Source organism: Caretta caretta, chromosome 20, assembly GCF_965140235.1.
Source record: "Caretta caretta isolate rCarCar2 chromosome 20, rCarCar1.hap1, whole genome shotgun sequence".
NCBI lineage: Eukaryota > Metazoa > Chordata > Testudines > Cheloniidae > Caretta > Caretta caretta.
The window spans coordinates 7,565,208-7,581,988 of NC_134225.1; the positions used below are offsets into that span (position 1 = coordinate 7,565,208).

The following is a 16,781-nucleotide window of genomic DNA, read 5'->3' on the forward strand; positions in this document are numbered from 1 at the left end:
TGGCTGACCTGCTGCAGGAGAACAGGAAACAACTCTGGGAGCAGTTCCCGCACAGCTTTGCTCGACTGCAGGGCTGACACCACCTCAAAGATGGCACATGTTGCCTGAAAGGAGAGCATGGTAAAAAAGGAGATCTCTTCCCAACACCATCACTCCCTCTCTCCCCTTCTGATATCTGCTGTACTAAATTCTCCCTTCGGCCAGCAACTTGAATGACAGCGAACAACTTGCTTAACTCGTGGCTCACTTTCCTACATCTGTATAAATGTGTATGACCTCCCAAGGCATGCTGTGAGTCCAAAGGAAGATTTGCAAAGCACTGTGAGAAACCTGCTCCAAAGACTTTCTAATGGCCAGATAGTATTAAGGAAATCAGTAACGTAGCTAAAACTGCCGTATTTGTTCCACAGACAGCAGAGCCGGACTCAGGGAAACAGTCCATCAGAGGAGAAGTGCCCACACAGCAATATTATACCACACTTCCCACTTTCCATCAGCAGGATTGTCACAGGGCACAGGAAAGCCTGAAAGACGTGTCTGTCATCTAACTTACTGAGAGAGGTTCAGCAGCTGCCAAATGCCTGTCAATTTCTGCCTCTGAGGTGATGTTGCCTTCTGTTCTTGCTGGAGTCTTTATCTTCTCGATTAGGGCTTGTAGGACTTGAGTGGCAAGCAAGGGGTCTCCCCCCAGAGATCTCCACAGCTCAGCGGTGTCACTGCAGTTTAACAGAAGTTACAGGTGAGCCCTGGACACTTTTGTGGCTCACCCTGAATGCATCATATTTTAGTAAAGACCAAATGTTCTCCTTGCCTATGATGAGAGAGTTAGGAGTCCTGTCCTCCTTTAACTCTCCTCATGTTTAAATATGGAGTTTCCAGGTACAGAACTAAGTTAAGTGACCTAGTCTTCCTGCAGCCTAACCATTAATACTAGACTTCAGAAGGACAGGACACAGAGCACCAACCTCACTTCCTGTTTTCTCCACTTCCCAGTCAATATGGAATCATGAGCATGTGGCTCCCAAAGATCTAGGGTTTGGAAGGCAAGTGGATGAAAGAACAGCCAGATTCCTACTCGATGGACATACAACTATGAGAACGAATATTCATGGCCATCCTAGGTCCCCTTCACAAATGGTGTCCCAACCGTCTGTTTGCCAAAAGCTGGGACTGGGCAACAGGGGATGGATCACTTGACAATGACCTGTTGTGTTCATTTCCTCTGGGGCATGTGGCACTGGTCACGGTCGCAAGACAGACTACTGGGCTAGATGGCCTTTTGGTCTGACCCCGTATGGCTGTTCTTATGGTCTTAGATTCCAGCACTGATCACTGATAACTCAGTTAGGGATCTTTAAACGAAATGGTGGATCTGCTTCCAGTCCACTTTTAAGTACCAAGGATGGCAACTCTGCTCTAGCAGCCACACCCTCACTGATACCAAGCACAGGTCTGACGATAATATTGGCCCTAGTCTTTGCAATCAGCCAGGGATTTGCACTTGAAGCTGTCATGCTACCAGGAAACCAACAGCCACTGCTCATTTCCAGAGTGAGCTCAATTCAGGCGTCTAGAGAGGTAGATGTTTCCAACAATACACTCCAGTTATACCAGTAAAGATAGGTCTTTAGGATGTCAAAGCAGCTATTCATGAATGGAAACAGAATGACACTTAATTTCTCTCCGCACCCCACCTTAACATGTTCTTGGACCTTCCTGCAGAAAGAGCCAGGCTCTTAACCCTTAGGAATGATCCCAAACTGTCTGCTGCTTAAATGAAGCCCTACATCTCCTAGTAAAGCTGTGGGATCCATGTTTTACCAAGATGAATGCAATAGGTAGCGGTATATACCTGTCCATCGGCAGACGTTTGCTGAGGAGGCTGGAGATCACTGCCTCTCGGTGATGGTGAGCTAGAATGGACACTGCCTCCACCAGGAACTGCCTCAATCTGCCCTCCTGGATCGTAGGCATGTGGCGATATAGTATAGCCAGGATATCTGGCACCTGGAAGGAACAAAACCAGAAAGAAATGTCCCTTTTTCTTTCTCTCCATTCACTCTACAGAATCAAAACCTTTTTTTAGCCATTTGCTGCTTTTTTAGAAATGCCTCACTTCAAGAAGCAAATGTTCAAATACGTCTGTGTAACTTGAACCCGCACAAAGTGCCCACACACAGCTGTAAAAATTAACCCTGACACACACATAGACATACCAGGTAATTTAATGTGGTGGTGCCCAGCTCTGCATTACATAAACCAGTTCACACGCACAAAAGGCGGCTTTGCTTGCCCAGATTTTGCAGGTGTGATTTAAGCAGCCAAATCTGACCATTTGCCTCGAAGAATGCAGAGCTCATCAACAACCACAAGCACAAAATATGCAAGTGCTTTAAAGACAGTGTGCAAATGCCTGGGACTATGAACAGGGGACTACCTCTCATATTCATTCCTAGCCCTTCACATCTTCAAAACACTGTGCAAACATGGCAGTTCTGCTGCGAGGGTTCCCTGTCCTGAGGCCTTTCACCAGCCTTGTAAGAAGATTTGTGGAGTGCTCCTTTCATCTAGCCCTAATGCACTGGGCTCCAGAATAAGGCATATAAATAGTGGATCCCAAAGACACTAGAGTTTTCTCCCTCCCTCCTTCTCTTCTTAAAGGGTAGGTCTACACAGCAAAAAAATCCCACAGCACTGAGTTTCAGAGCTCAGGTCAACCTGGGCCTGTGGGGCTTGCACGGTGGGGCTAAAAGTGGAGCTGTTCCTGCTCGGGCTGGAGCCCAGGCTCAGAAACCTGGCAAGAGGCTGGCAATAGCCCAGTGCTCTTTTTAATCCATGTAGCCCTTAACCATAGGCCTCCTAATACCTGGAGGCCTCCAAGTGCCAGTCATTCTGTCTTCTTGTCTTTTCCCCAGAGTCTCTTTTCTCAAGCCTTTCTTGGCTGAATACTTTGGCTACAAGCTAGACCAATAAACAACCAACCATCTTCCTTTTCCCTTGGATTATCTCGCTCTACTGCTATTGATTCTGCCATTGCCTATCTTAGGGAAGAATCAGAGATGGAATCGACTCTATTTCCAAGGGGGAGAAACAGCAAGATTTTTCTTCCTTACACATGAGGGCAAAGATCAAAAAGCCTAGAGTTCAGGCAGAAAAGCTCTCCAGTTCCCAGTTTTACCTTGTCCAGCATGGCACCTCCACACTCCTTCAGGATGATCTTCATCCACAGTCCAGCTGCCGTGGCACAGGTGGGGCTAGCAGACAGCAGACCACCCAATGTGGCCTCAATAAAGTCTGTGGCCTGTTCCGAGGGAAAGTACTCACTAACAACCTGGGAACAAACCAAAAACAGGAGAGACCGCAATGATGTTTGGCTCCAGCACTTTTAAAAATGGAAAAAAAGATATACCTGCATCAGCAAATGGTGAATTAGCCTCCTGTCTAGCTCGCCATTTGGGATTACAATTCTCTCTCTAGTCCATAGACTACATTTTTGTCTTCTACACTAATGATATCAGGTTAGAGGCAAAGACTCTGTTGCACAGTTAGCACAACATTGTACTGGATATGCAGGAGGTAAGTTTCCCGTTTGTAGTCTCTTACATACACTGCATCTTTTTACAGCACAGAGAAGTCAGTCAAGAGAGGCGTGCACACAAATATCGGCGAAGGCAAACCCACAAGGTGACAGAATGAATCCTGGGTGGTTTCTCAGCTTGATGTTCCACTAACACAGTTTTTCTCCTGGATGGCTGGATGGCAGGGCCGGCTCCAGGCACCCGCCGAGGAAGCTCGTGCTTGGGGCGGCAGATTGCGAGGGGCGGTGTTCCAGCCAAGCTTAGGGCGGCATGGGGGTCTTTTATTTCATTATTTTTTGTGCTTCACCGCTCTGGATCAGTGAAAAAGCAAGAGCCGGCCCTGCTGGATAGGTACATGTGTGTGCATCCACGTCCGCGTTTTCATGGGCGTGCAACATTCTGTGGAATCTGGTTTTTACGTGGCATTCAGAGCACACATCTATGAAAAGCATCTTGCTGGTTACTAGCAACCAACGCCCCGCTCCCACAGCTCGCTCCGAGTACGGAAAGGCATCATGAAAGAGCAAATGTCAAATGAACGGTGCCCGGTCACTTGCACATCCGCACAAGCTTTTTGAGTCAGTTACCCTGGCCATTTTGGAAGATGCCTGAAACAGAGCCTCGGGGTCTGGAGCTGTTAGTGCTTCACGGAGACATCTCAGCTCCTCCTCTGCTGAGCCCAGGTTTATGGACTGGCCTGGAGTGGAGAAAAGGAGAAAAAGTACTGTAACGATTAAGGAAACTGAACCCCGACTGCATGGATCTTCATACGGGAGGATCCATGTGCTATCATAGAATCATAGAATCATAGAATCTCAGGGTTGGAAGGGACCTCAGGAGGTCATCTAGTCCAACCCCCTGCTCAAAGCAGGACCAATCCCCAACTAAATCATCCCAGCCAGGGCTTTGTCAAGCCTGACCTTAAAAACTTCTAAGGAAGGAGATTCTACCACCTCCCTAGGTAACGCATTCCAGTGTTTCACCACCCTCCTAATGAAAAAGTTTTTCCTAATATCCAACCTAAACCTCCCCCACTGCAACTTGAGACCAATACTCCTTGTCCTGTCCTCTTCTACCACTGAGAATAGTTTAGAACCATCCTCTCTGGAACCACCTCTCAGGTAGTTGAAAGCAGCTATCAAATCCCCCCTCATTCTTCTCTTCTGCAGACTAAACAATCCCAATTCCCTCAGGCTCTCCTCATAAGTCATGTGTTCCAGACCCCTAATCATTTTTGTTGCCCTTCGCTGGACTCTCTCCAATTTATCCACATCCTTCTTATAGTGTGGGGCCCAAAACTGGACACAGTACTCCAGATGAGGCCTCACCAATGTCGAATAGAGGGGGACGATCACGTCCCTCGATCTGCTCGCTATGCCCTATGCTGATGATTCGATGATTCTATGTGCTATGTTGTCATCAGCATAGTGTAAAATCTTGGCCCCATTGAAGTCAATGGCAAAACTCCTGTTGACTGTAATGGAGTTGGGATTACACCCTAAAATGTCTGAACGTTAACAGTAGTGGTATGTTATTGTGAATGATCCAGGATTGAACAAGCACTGTGTTCAGCTTGGAGCAGCTTTCTATGTGTGTCCGGTTTCAGTAGTCTCTCTGCTCTCACTATTTACATCTAAGCTCCTATTCAAGTACAACTCATGCGGTAGATCAGAGGTTCCAGTTTAGAGGTGAATCCCTCCACCAAACTCTCCTTGTAAAAGAGACGGGGAAAGACAAAAAACTTCGGCAAGAAACCCAGGCTCATCAGGCACTTCTAAACAATGCTGGGATTACTATGTCGTACATTCAAAGGCTGGAGTCCCTTATTCTGTTTCTGAACCACCAACACTGTTTTTAGGACCGATTAATAATAATTGGAACTCGGGTGACCAGGGGTCCCGATTTTATAGGGACAGTCCCCATTTTGGGGTCTTTTTCTTATATAGACTCCTATTCCCCCCCACCCCCTGTCCCGAGGTTTCACATTTGCTGTCTGGTCACCCTCATTGGAAATGGCCTTAAACGATAACCAAGCTCTATCCCTTATCATCTAACCCTTAGGTGAAAAGAATATCCTACTCTTTCACAAAGGGGAAAAATGGCCTCTACTTACTCCAATAGCTCTGAAGGCTCATGACAGAGGGCTGCTGGAAGAACTTTTTGTTTACAGAATTATTGCAGGAAACCCCTCCAATACAGCCAGTGGCAGGGTAAAGAGAATGAAAATGTTTAGTACCAAGGGCTTGTCTCCATGAAGATATTCAAGAAAGCTAATCCACATTCATTTTCAAAATGCATGAGTTAAACTTCATTAAACACCTATGGGGACACACTTATTTAGAATTAAAGTGGCCTTCATTCAGGTTAGTTTCATCCATGGAATTCACTACAATTAATAAGGCCCATTTTAATTCAGAATCCGAGCATCAACACATGTGTTTAATGCCATTTACCTCCTGCACTTTGAATGTACACCTTTAGTTCATTTGGATTAACTTTCCTTAGTGTCCCTGTGTAGACAAGCCCTAAGGAATTTAGTGCTTATCTACCTGTATGCAGACCATTTATTAGTTGTACAGTTCCCAAAAGTGTGCTAGGCTCTTTACACATCAGAATCTTCTCTTCTAATGAGGTATTTACAAGATGCCCACCATTCTGTTATCTAAGCGACAACAGACAGGACAGAAAGAACTAGATAGGCAGACAAATGGACATTACAACAGTGAAAGAAGGTGAAGAATTCCTTATACCTGCTAATGGTCTCCTCACCTTGTATACAGAGAAGGCAGCTGATACAGTCAACCACCCACTGACGGGACGTGGCCAGCGAATCACAGCTGTATGGTGCTATGCGTCCAATCAGAGATCCAAACCGATCAAAAGTTCCCTGAGTCTAATGAAAAAAGAAGGAAGAACGAAGAATGAATGGTCTCCAGTTGGACTAGACTTCACTTGCCATCCTTATTGCTGAGACCAGTCAGCTCTGTGTTTTTGGGGAACCAGGGCGCAGTATCTAGCCTGTCTGACTCATGAAAGACACCCCCCGCCCCCACCAGTCTCTGTTTGAACCAAAACCCATCAGAGAAAAGGCTTGCAGAGAACAATGAAGGGTGTTGGGAGTCACACCTAGACCCCTCCTGAGAAGGGTGACATCTCCATTTGCATACAGAATGAAGAACAGAGACAACTCCCCTAGCCTCATCTGCATGAAACATGGGATAGGAATTAGCATGAAGAATGAGGAACAGAGAACCGCACTGAACTCTGGGACCAGAAAAGCAGGGACGCACTGCATCATGGGAATCCCTGCTCCAGATGCTAATGAACCTACGCCTGCACACACCTAGCTCAGCAATTATCAGACCAATTCTAGTAATAAATCTTTATTATCCTAAAATACTGAAGCAGCCTAGTTGCCTTGTGAGCTCCCTGGAAAAAACCACCACCCATAGCCAAGAGTGATCAGCTCCTATTGTCTAGCCTAAAGAAAACCCTTGAAAACCCATCAGTTTACCCATAAACAAATCTAGTGTTCTCCCTTGAACCGTTGTATTTTCTCTACAAAACCCCCTACCTATGCCCAAGTAAGGGTTCTGATGTATAGACCCAAACTCTGCTTCATTTCCACTGGGATTCCATCTCCTGACTGATCGTGCGGGGGGCTCTGCCTGTCTCCAGCACTCAGGACCCTGAGCTACCACCACCACCTGGGAACCCCACCCAGTTCAAGCCTCATGGAGTGGGTGAGATTCCCCCCCCCCTCGCCCCTCCGTTTTCTTTTCTTCCTCAGGTATTAACCTTTCAAATGTAACCATTATGTTTGTTTAGCCCTCCTTGTGTAGTTATCACTATTATTCAACAAATAACTTGTATGGTTCAGCTGGTTGCTTCTCTCTCTCTCCCTCCAAATTTTACTCTGTATTTTCCGCTTCCCCCATTTACTCTGCAGCAACCCTTCTTTTACCTAAGCTAAAGATCCCGGTAGTGCCCAAAAATACTGTGGGGTTTGCTCATGAAGTGGGTTACTACCAGTCCAATTGTAACGTGAAAGTGGGATAGGGATGTGTTAAACTTGGGGCACGTAAGAGGGGAGCAGCTGAAAGTGCTGCTTAACCCAGCCCATTGAGTACAGGGCCATATGAGAGGATCAGCTGGAGAGGGCTGATGGACCTGGTCCGCTCAGACTGGCTCTGCTAGTGTGTGCATGCGAGCGTGCGTGTTCATCTAGTTCTAGGGCTGGAGGGACCCAGCCCTGGGGAACCGAGGTCCTGCAGGGTCGCTCCACTGGGAGGGGACTTGCAGAAGGAAGGAGGAGAGCTCCACACAAGTGACATAAGCAGCACATTAATAGAATTACAGACCCTCCCCCCCCCCAAGAAGAGTAACCCTAATCAATGAGCCTACCCCAAAGTAACAGGCACATCTGGTACCATTGTGCCCCTGATTCCTGTACTGTACTGGGTAATGCACTTTGGAAAACATAATCCCAATTGTACATACAAATGGATGGGGTCTAAATTAGCTGTTATCACTCAAGAAAGAGACCTCAGAGTCATTGTGTACAGTTCTCTGAAAGCATCCGCTCAACATGCAGTCAAAAAAGTTAACAACATGTTAGGAACCCTTAGGAAAAGGATCGATAAGAAGACAGCAAATATCATTATGCCACGATATGAATCTACAGGACCCCCACACCTTGAATACTGCGTGCCGTTTTGGTCATCTCATCTCAAAAAAGATGTGTTAGAATGGGAAGAAATACGGAGAAGTGCAACACAAATTAGGCCTATGGGATAACTTCTCACCCAAGGGAGATTAAAAAAAGAGCGACGTTTCAGCTTGGAAAAGAGACGACGAAGAGGGAATATGCTAGAGGTCTATAAAATCATGACTGGTGTAGAGAAAGTCAATAAGGAAGTGTTATTTAGCCCTTCACCTAACACAAGACCAAGGGGTCCCCCAATGAAATTAATAGGCAGCAGGTTTAAAACAAACCCAAGGAAGCATTTCTTCACACAATGCAGTCAGAAGACAGGATACTGGACCAGATGAACCATTCTTTTGCAGGAGGCAGGTTAGCCATTCTTATGTTTTATGTTCTTAGCTGGCTAAATAGAAATTTTCCTTTACCACCCTGGGAGCATAAGAACCAAGAATGCATTTGTGACACTGGCAGACCAGGCAACCTGTGTATGACCCATAATAACTTAACGAGAGGCACTTCCACTGTATCAAGACAAAAAGAAAAGGAGTACTTGTGGCACCTTAGAGACTAACCAATTTATTTGAGCATAAGCTTTCGTGAGCTACAGCTCACTTCATCAGATGCATACTGTGGAAACTGCAGAAGACATTATATACACAGAGACCATGAAACAATACCTCCTCCCATCCCACTCTCCTGCTGGTAATAGCTTATCTAAAGTGATCACTCTCCTTACAATGTGTATGATAGTCAAGTTGGGCCATTATGCTTTTGATTTTGTCTCCTTGGATTAGAAACATGGATACATTTAACACCGGCAGGAGAATGACATGCCTTCTCTATTCTGCAGTCTCCCATCTGGATCTGAATGAAAGCTCCACCCAGATATCCATTCATCCCATAACACTGAAAAAATTGAAATAGTTCACTGTTCCACACACAATCTTACCGTAGCATTCTGATCACTGAGAGTGGATTTCACAATCAGAAGCTTTTTAACTCTTGTCTCAGGCACTGAAAGATAAGGAGAGGTGTACAGTACTTCTTTGTTCCACACACACTCACTTTCCACACTGGAATTAATCCTGGATTTCAAAGGGCCCTAGTTAAGAATAGTACCAAGCTTCTCTCCTCTACAGAATCAGTGGGGAAAACATAGGACCAGATTCTGGTCTCAGTTGCACCAGTGTAAATCTAAAGTAATTCCATTTCTCTAAATAGTGCCATCCTACCACCATGATGGAAATATTATAAAGGAGTTTGATAGACTGAGGTGACTGAAGTTAATCTGCAAAAAGAAAAGGAGGACTTGTGGCACCTTAGAGACTAACCAATTTATTTGAGCATGAGCTTTCGTGCTCCTTTTCTTTTTGCGAATACAGACTAACACGGCTGTTACTCTGAAACCTGAAGTTAATCTGTGTTTACACTGGCATAACAGGACTCAGAATCCAGTCTAGAGTGTATAATACTTAGGATTCTCGAGTCAGGAGTATTATTCTATTTTTGTCTGATTATTGTTAACATGCATTAGCCCCAAGTTAACTTCTGTATTTGAAGTTGAAAAAGACCTTGACAAATATCTTGGGCTACATTCAGCACTTAGTTGAACCTGTTGATTTCCATATGGGGCCATATGGGGGTAACTTAGGGCAGCATTTGGTCCCTTAGTGGATCTCCAAACCACTGGTGACTGTTTGTTCTCGAGCCTCTGTGCCCCAGTTGCAGAGGTGATGAGTCTGCTGCAGCCCTGCCGTGCCTACACAGCCTTGGTTCTTTAGCTCAATCTCTAGTAGCCCAAGCTTTTAGCTCTGGATGTCCTCAACTCAACCCTCAGCGTGTCGGCCAAGAGGGCAGCTGGCACAGTTGCTCCTGTGTTACTTACAGTCAGCCCCAACAATAGCCCTCAGGAGCTCTAAAGACACCACACGAACGGCCTCATGCTCAATCTTCTGCTGCTTGTCTAGAAATGCTAGCATGTCATCAGGAGAAGAACGGGCTGCAAGGGAAGAAATCACATCCTCACTGTCTGCAGAACTCTTCTTCTTACCGTACCTCACAAAGGTAAGGAAGTTACAAAGAAACCACTGTGTCACTCAGAGTCTCTTCCCCTTACCTAGCAGAAGTACACAATGGAACAGCTCTTTGTGGTTTTCTATGCTGTGCTGCTTAGCTGGAGAACAGATCTGTGGGAAGAAGGGAAATGGTCAAAGAAAAACTAATCAGAAGCAATGGAAAAGAAAAATGTTCAATTAATTTCTAAGCTTCCACTTCCTGCTTGTCCAACTAGAGGTCTGAACCCCAGGGAGATGGTCCTGCATGCACAGCAAGACTCAAAGACAATGACCAATACATAACATAAGAGAAGCTAAAGTGTTTTGAGCAGCAGAGCTGACCTAATCAAGACACAGCTTTACTTTACAACTCTGACTCCCCCTGGTAATCGGCTTATGGTGAAATTGCTTTACAAACTGAGCTGGATAGTAGCTAAGAAAATGAGAGCGCTCCCTGCTTACTCTTGAGCCTGCAGAAATCAGTAAGGCATGAGGAAGTCCCCAGGCTCTGCACGATCATTCCATCGATTTTTCAGTGTTAATATGCTTCAGGTCTGCTGTGCCTAAGCTCAAGGGATCCAAGCAAAACCACTCCTCACCTGGTTGTGCAGAGCACTGCAGATGGCTTGAAACTTCGCTTTAGGTAGAGGGATCTTATATTCACCAGAGACCTCCAAGAGCTGGCTCAGACTCTGCAACAGAGGGCGAAAGTCAGATGGTGGGCACACAAAGGAGCCATATGTAGTGACTGAAGCAGATTCAGGGGATTCCTCGATTCCAAGGCCGGACCGGATGCTTGCCATCATCTAGTCTGACCTCCGGTCGGTATGACACAGGCCATAGACCTTGCCCAGAATCATTCCCAAAGCAGAGCTTTTAGAAAAACATACCAATCCTGATTGAAAAGTCGTCAGAATCCGCCTCGGCCCTTGATAAATGGCTCCAATGGTTAATTATCTCACCATTAAAAATGTACACCGTATTTCCAGTCTGAAAGTGTCTAGCTTCAGTTTCTAGCCATTGGATCAAGTGACACCTTTCTCTGCTAGACGGAAGAGCCCATTAGATAATAGGAGTCCCTCATGTAAGATATTAGAGACTGTAATTAAGTCACCCTGTCACAGGATAGGTCCACCCCGTCAGGGTGGTATCAGGTTGAGGAGGAATTGAAGTAGATCTGGAGTGGCCCAACTGGCCTAGTCTCCCTAGCCACCACAGCAGTCCGGGCTCCTAGGGCACCATCGCCTAATGGTCGGGATCAGTGCAGCAGCCCTTGGGTGAGGGTCCGCAGCCCAACAGCCTGAGTCACTTGGGCTGCCCTTCTAGGGATGGCAGTGCGGCCTAGTGGCCAAAGGCAATAGACCCACCCTTGACTGCAGGGCAATGCGGCCTAGTGGCCAGAGTCGATAGAACCACCTTTTGTGGCAGGGAAGTGTTACCTAGTGGTGAGCCCTTCTCCACTGGTTCCTACCTATTCCACAGGGTCCCAGCCCAGGGCGCAGGGATATCTGCCACCAACTCAGCGGGGATCCTTCCAAAGCATGCTGAGTCAAGCCCGCTACCTCAACTGGATCAATGCTTCGTCCACCTAGGCTGCTTCCCACCCGTTCTTCCGCAGCTGGGACTCTCAGGGATTCTGGGGTCTCTCCTCCATCTCTGGCATTGGGTGGCTGGCAGTCAGCTGCAGCCACAGTCCGGCTGGCCTCTGAATCCTGGAGCACTGGCAGTCTCTCTGCAGGAGCCTGCAATGCGCCTCTGCTCCCTTCGGCAGCCATCCGAGCCTGAGCTGAGCGGCTCTCTTTTGTATCCTGGGTCCAGCTGAAGCATGCCGAGCAGAGATGAGGGGGCATGGCCTCCTCGGCCCACAAAGCATGATTAACCCCTGCTGAACCCATGCGGGGTAGGTAAACCCCATCACACACCCTTTTACTTTCTGTGTATTAAACTAAAGAGATTTACTTCCTTGATTCTCCCTCTGTAAGGCACATTTTCTAATCCTTTCGTCACTGTGGCTCTTCTGTCAATTTATCAACACCCTTTTTGAATTGTGGCCACTAGAACTGGACACAGGATTCCAACAGTCGTCAGACAAGAGCCAGATTTAGAGGTAAATTAAACACTGTGCTCCTCCTTGAGATTCCCCTTTTGATGCACCCCAGCTTTAGCTTTTTTGGCCACAGCATGAGTTCATGTTCAGCTGATTATGCCCCATGACCCCCAAAATCTTTTTCAGAGTCACTGCTTCCCAGGACAGCATCCCCCATCAGGTATGTGTGGCCTAAATCCCTTGTGCCTCGACGCATACATTTACATTCAGCCGTATTTAAAGGCATATTGTTTCTTTGCGCCCAGTTTGCTAAGTGATCTAGATCACTCTGAATCCATGAGCTCTCCTCTCCATTATTTACCACTCCCCCATTTTTATCTCATCTGCCAACTTTATCAGTGATGATTTTATGTCCTCTGCCAGGTTATTGATTAAAAAAAAGGTGAAAATCGAATTCCTTCCTGCATCTAACACACTTTTCTCCTTTGCTGCTTGAAGCTTCCAGAATGTCTCGGATGCCATCTACATATTTTACTATGTTTACACAGTTGTGTAGTGCCCTGATGCTATCAAAGAAGTCCATGATGCATTGGTTCCCTCCAAATCATGGGTATTTCAACCCCCAAAGTGACCACATACTCCGTACTAGAAAGCTTCAACCAACATAGACGGTGAGTAAATATCACTACCAAGAAGTTAGAGCTGTCTCATGACTTCATTTACAACAGTGTAGCCCCACTGAAGACAGAATATGGCCCCTTACTTCTCGCTCATGTGGTACTGAGGGGGGATGAAATAGAGAGACAAGGTGAGTGAGACAATATCTTCAATTAGATTATCACACCCACCTTGTCGCTCCAATATCTTGGACCAACATGGCTACAACAGCACTGCATAGAATGGTAGATGTAACAGACAGGCAATGATTTTATATCTATTGAGTTATGCAATGCAAAGCAATGACCCTCAAGCCTCCTTATTATTAATTTTCAACTGTTGACAGTTGGCTTGGTATCGACCAGAGACAACATATGGTAGCCCCTGCTCTGAGGAGCTTATGATCTAAAAGAGAGACACAGAGTTGACAGGATGTTTTGAGAAATCACAAGGCGGGAGTATCTTGTTGTGCAGGTGTTTTGTTTTTTATCTCCTTCTCCTCCTCCCCAGGAAACAGAGGATGCTTTTCATCAGAGGCAGTTACCTACAAATCTTGTTGCCTGGGTCACCATGTGTATAAACCCAGAACTTGTATGCATATTTATTATCTAACAAGTCACTATCTAGACCAGGAAACCCCACTGGCAGCAAATTCCTCCTGCAGGTCATACAGGCACACACAGAGACAGCTACCTTAATGAGTGGTACCTCACCTTGGTGACGTGAAAAACATCAATTTCCTCCTTATATTGCTCAAGGAGCCATGAGATCTCTTTAAATATTGGATTTTGCGGCTCCTTTTTGTGTAGCAGGATGCCCATCATGGGACCAAGGGCTTTGATGACGGCCTGCTTGAGCTGCATAGATGAGACACAGAATTTATGTTCCTATGAATTCATTCAATATCTTCCAATAGGCACACCTTTCCTACTTCTAATGAGTGCAGTTTCCCTTGTTCCACTGTCGGAACGGTCCTATCCCAATATTTCCTGGTAAAGAACCAGGACTCGTAGGGTTGGTGTCAGGATTATATTCTAATGCACCTCACAACTAGACCAGGTAAAATATTTCCCCAGATTAGTATGCATTCTAGGCCAACTCATCCCTGCTGTAACTCCACTGGGGCTGAATGGACTTAGACCAGGAATTAATTTAGCCCACTATCCCGGGTTCATCTGCACATTAGGTGCACAAAACTAGACTCCATGTACACTGGGTACAGACCGAATTTCCATGATGTGGTGACATTATAAACATATGGGTTTTCGGTGTTTTACATGACAATCTGTTCCATCCAAAAGGACCTACCATTAAATGCCATCATCACAAAGAGTGCCAGACACACAGAATGTAACATCACAATTTCCGCTAAAGGTTTAGAAAGCCAGCAATTCTCACCTCCAGCTCCTCACAGCTCAGCCAGTTGCTGGTCACATGGCAATATAAGGGAAGAATGTTCTTCCAGAATTGTGATTCACCCATTCTGGGGAATGGGCACTTTTCCCAGTTCATAAAATATACATTCACTGCCCTTGAGCATTTTTCCAGAACTGCACAGAAGGAGAGAAGACAGGCCATGTGAAAAGGACATAGTAATAATGAGGAGAAGTTGCTTTCTCAGAGAAGACACCCAGGCCTATCGTTTACTCCAATTCCATGGCAGCTACTATCAGGACTAGATGCTGAAATCCCATATCAATTGGGAGCTATTTCTCTTTCCCCCATTCCATTTCTTGTTTCTTAAAAGGCTTTTTTCTTTGTACATCTCTCCATCTTTTTTCAATTACCATCATCTGAAGACTCTCTTCCCCTGCAGTTATTGTTTATTCAACCCGAACACTGTATGATTTCATCTTGAGTTACAGTTTGTCTGAAAGATGTTCAGTGCCCCTAACTGCCATTGGCTTTCCTGGGATTTGAAGGTAGTGGGGAGCACTTTGCCCTAAAAGTAGGTGTATCTAGTGTCCTTGCTAAGACGAATTAGGGCCCAATCCTGTTCTCTATGAAGTGGATGGCAAAATTCCCATTTCCCTCAAGGGCACAGGATTAACCCCTTACTGAGCATCACCTGAAAAGCAAAGGAAGAGAGAAGTGGAGAAGACAGAGAAAGAGGGTGAAAGGAGATGATGATGATGATGAAGAAGAAACTGGGGAGAGAGAATGGGTGGAGGAGTGGGAAACAGGGGATTTTTAAATGTACAGTAATGAAATCTGCTCCCTTCACCTCCTCCCCCAGGAGCCTCCTGGCAGAGGGGCAGCTTCAGCCTTTGTGTCTGTTTATTTTAAACGATATGCGTGAGTCATAAAGGGCCTGAACTTACAAATGCTCAGAACCTCCTGCAAAGGAAGGAGCACTCTCAACTTCACTGAGTGCCACGGGAGCCAAGGAACGCAGCACCTGGTGCAATCCAGGGAAGGGAGAACAGTTCAGGGCCTGTTTGCAAACTTGGTCAGTCACTTAAATCTGTACCAACACCCCCTAAATATCCATTTGGGGCACCTACAGGAAGTGCTGGCACTTACCACCGCAAAATGCTTGTCTCATCCTGCTGTCCTTGACTAACGCCAACATGGAGATCATGACCTTCAGGATCATTCCCACAAAAGGGATACACTTAAGTGCTGCAGAGAAAGGCCAGAAGAGAAGGAAGACAGACAATCAGCTGCTCTCTGCCTTCTTACAACACACGTAGAAACACTGTGGGGCAGGATGCTATGGGTTCCGAGGCCATTGGCGCTGCGTAAGCAGAGCAGAATGGCTTTAAAGCAGCCATTGAAAGCCAGTGGGGGATTCACCCTGAAGAGGGGAATCCTCCACAAGTGTACAGCTGTGCCCAATGCCCAACTCACTCCCAGAGTAAGGGGAGAGAGCACTGGGGCGGGATGGCAAGTGGGGTGGAGAAGAGCTCCTCTAGACCTGATCTTCCACTCATTCCCATCCTTAAGGTACTTCACTCAGGGGCATAGGTTAGAGCTTGCACCTCCAGCTGGATCGCTCATGATCTGGAGGCCAGAACTAGCAACAGCAGTTAATCTTGTGTTTCTACACACACACACACACACACTCAAACAGAGCTCTGTTTAGCGGTAACATTTTTAGGTAGAGAGATAATCCCCTGTCCTTAAATGAAAAACAATCACTTTGAAAGAAAAGAGGGAAGTGACCATACCATAGGCGGATGACAGGTTGCCCAATGTAATGAAAATAAACTCTTCAGGCAGCTCCAGATGATACACCAGCTCTAACATGACATCACTGAAATAGCAGCGTGCCAGAGTCACTAAGGTGTTGCTAGCTGCCACTTTTAGTTCATTTCTTGCTTCCTAAAACCAAAAACCAAAAGAGAGAGATTGAGGTGACTGAAGCCGGTTGCACTAGCCAGAGTTGTTTACATGAGTCAAGTCCTTATTTCTGTGCACAAGTTGTGAATGAACCAACCCATCTTTCTGAGGGTAGAGTCATTCGTCATAAATATTCCTTGAGTCACTTGGCTAAACAGTTTTCAGCCTTTGAGTTGCTTGCAAGCTGCTTCGTTAGCCTATTCACTGTTAGCTACTTATGGTGGGTGACTGGTCACCATAGTCCCATGATATTTTCCCTGCCCTTCCCTGAGGCAGTAAGTGAGACACAGGCTGGGCAGCTTCAAGATATTCCGAGAGCTTTCCTGGAATAAACTGTCCCCCAAAAGGAGGCTGACTTCCTTTGGAACAAGAGAGGGATTTTTCTATGGGGTTTCCTG

The 16,781-nt window shown here is 46.1% G+C and overlaps 1 long non-coding RNA gene across 1 annotated transcript; it reads right to left on the reverse strand.

The window, feature by feature from the left end:
• Nucleotides 1–10,942: 10,942 nt before the first annotated feature.
• On the reverse strand, nucleotides 10,943–14,557 carry LOC142069643 (uncharacterized). Its single transcript, XR_012665578.1, has 3 exons — nucleotides 14,440–14,557; nucleotides 13,755–13,898; nucleotides 10,943–11,029 (listed from the first exon to the last, which is right to left on the reverse strand). It is a non-coding gene; the product is annotated as an uncharacterized LOC142069643 (long non-coding RNA).
• Nucleotides 14,558–16,781: the final 2,224 nt, after the last annotated feature.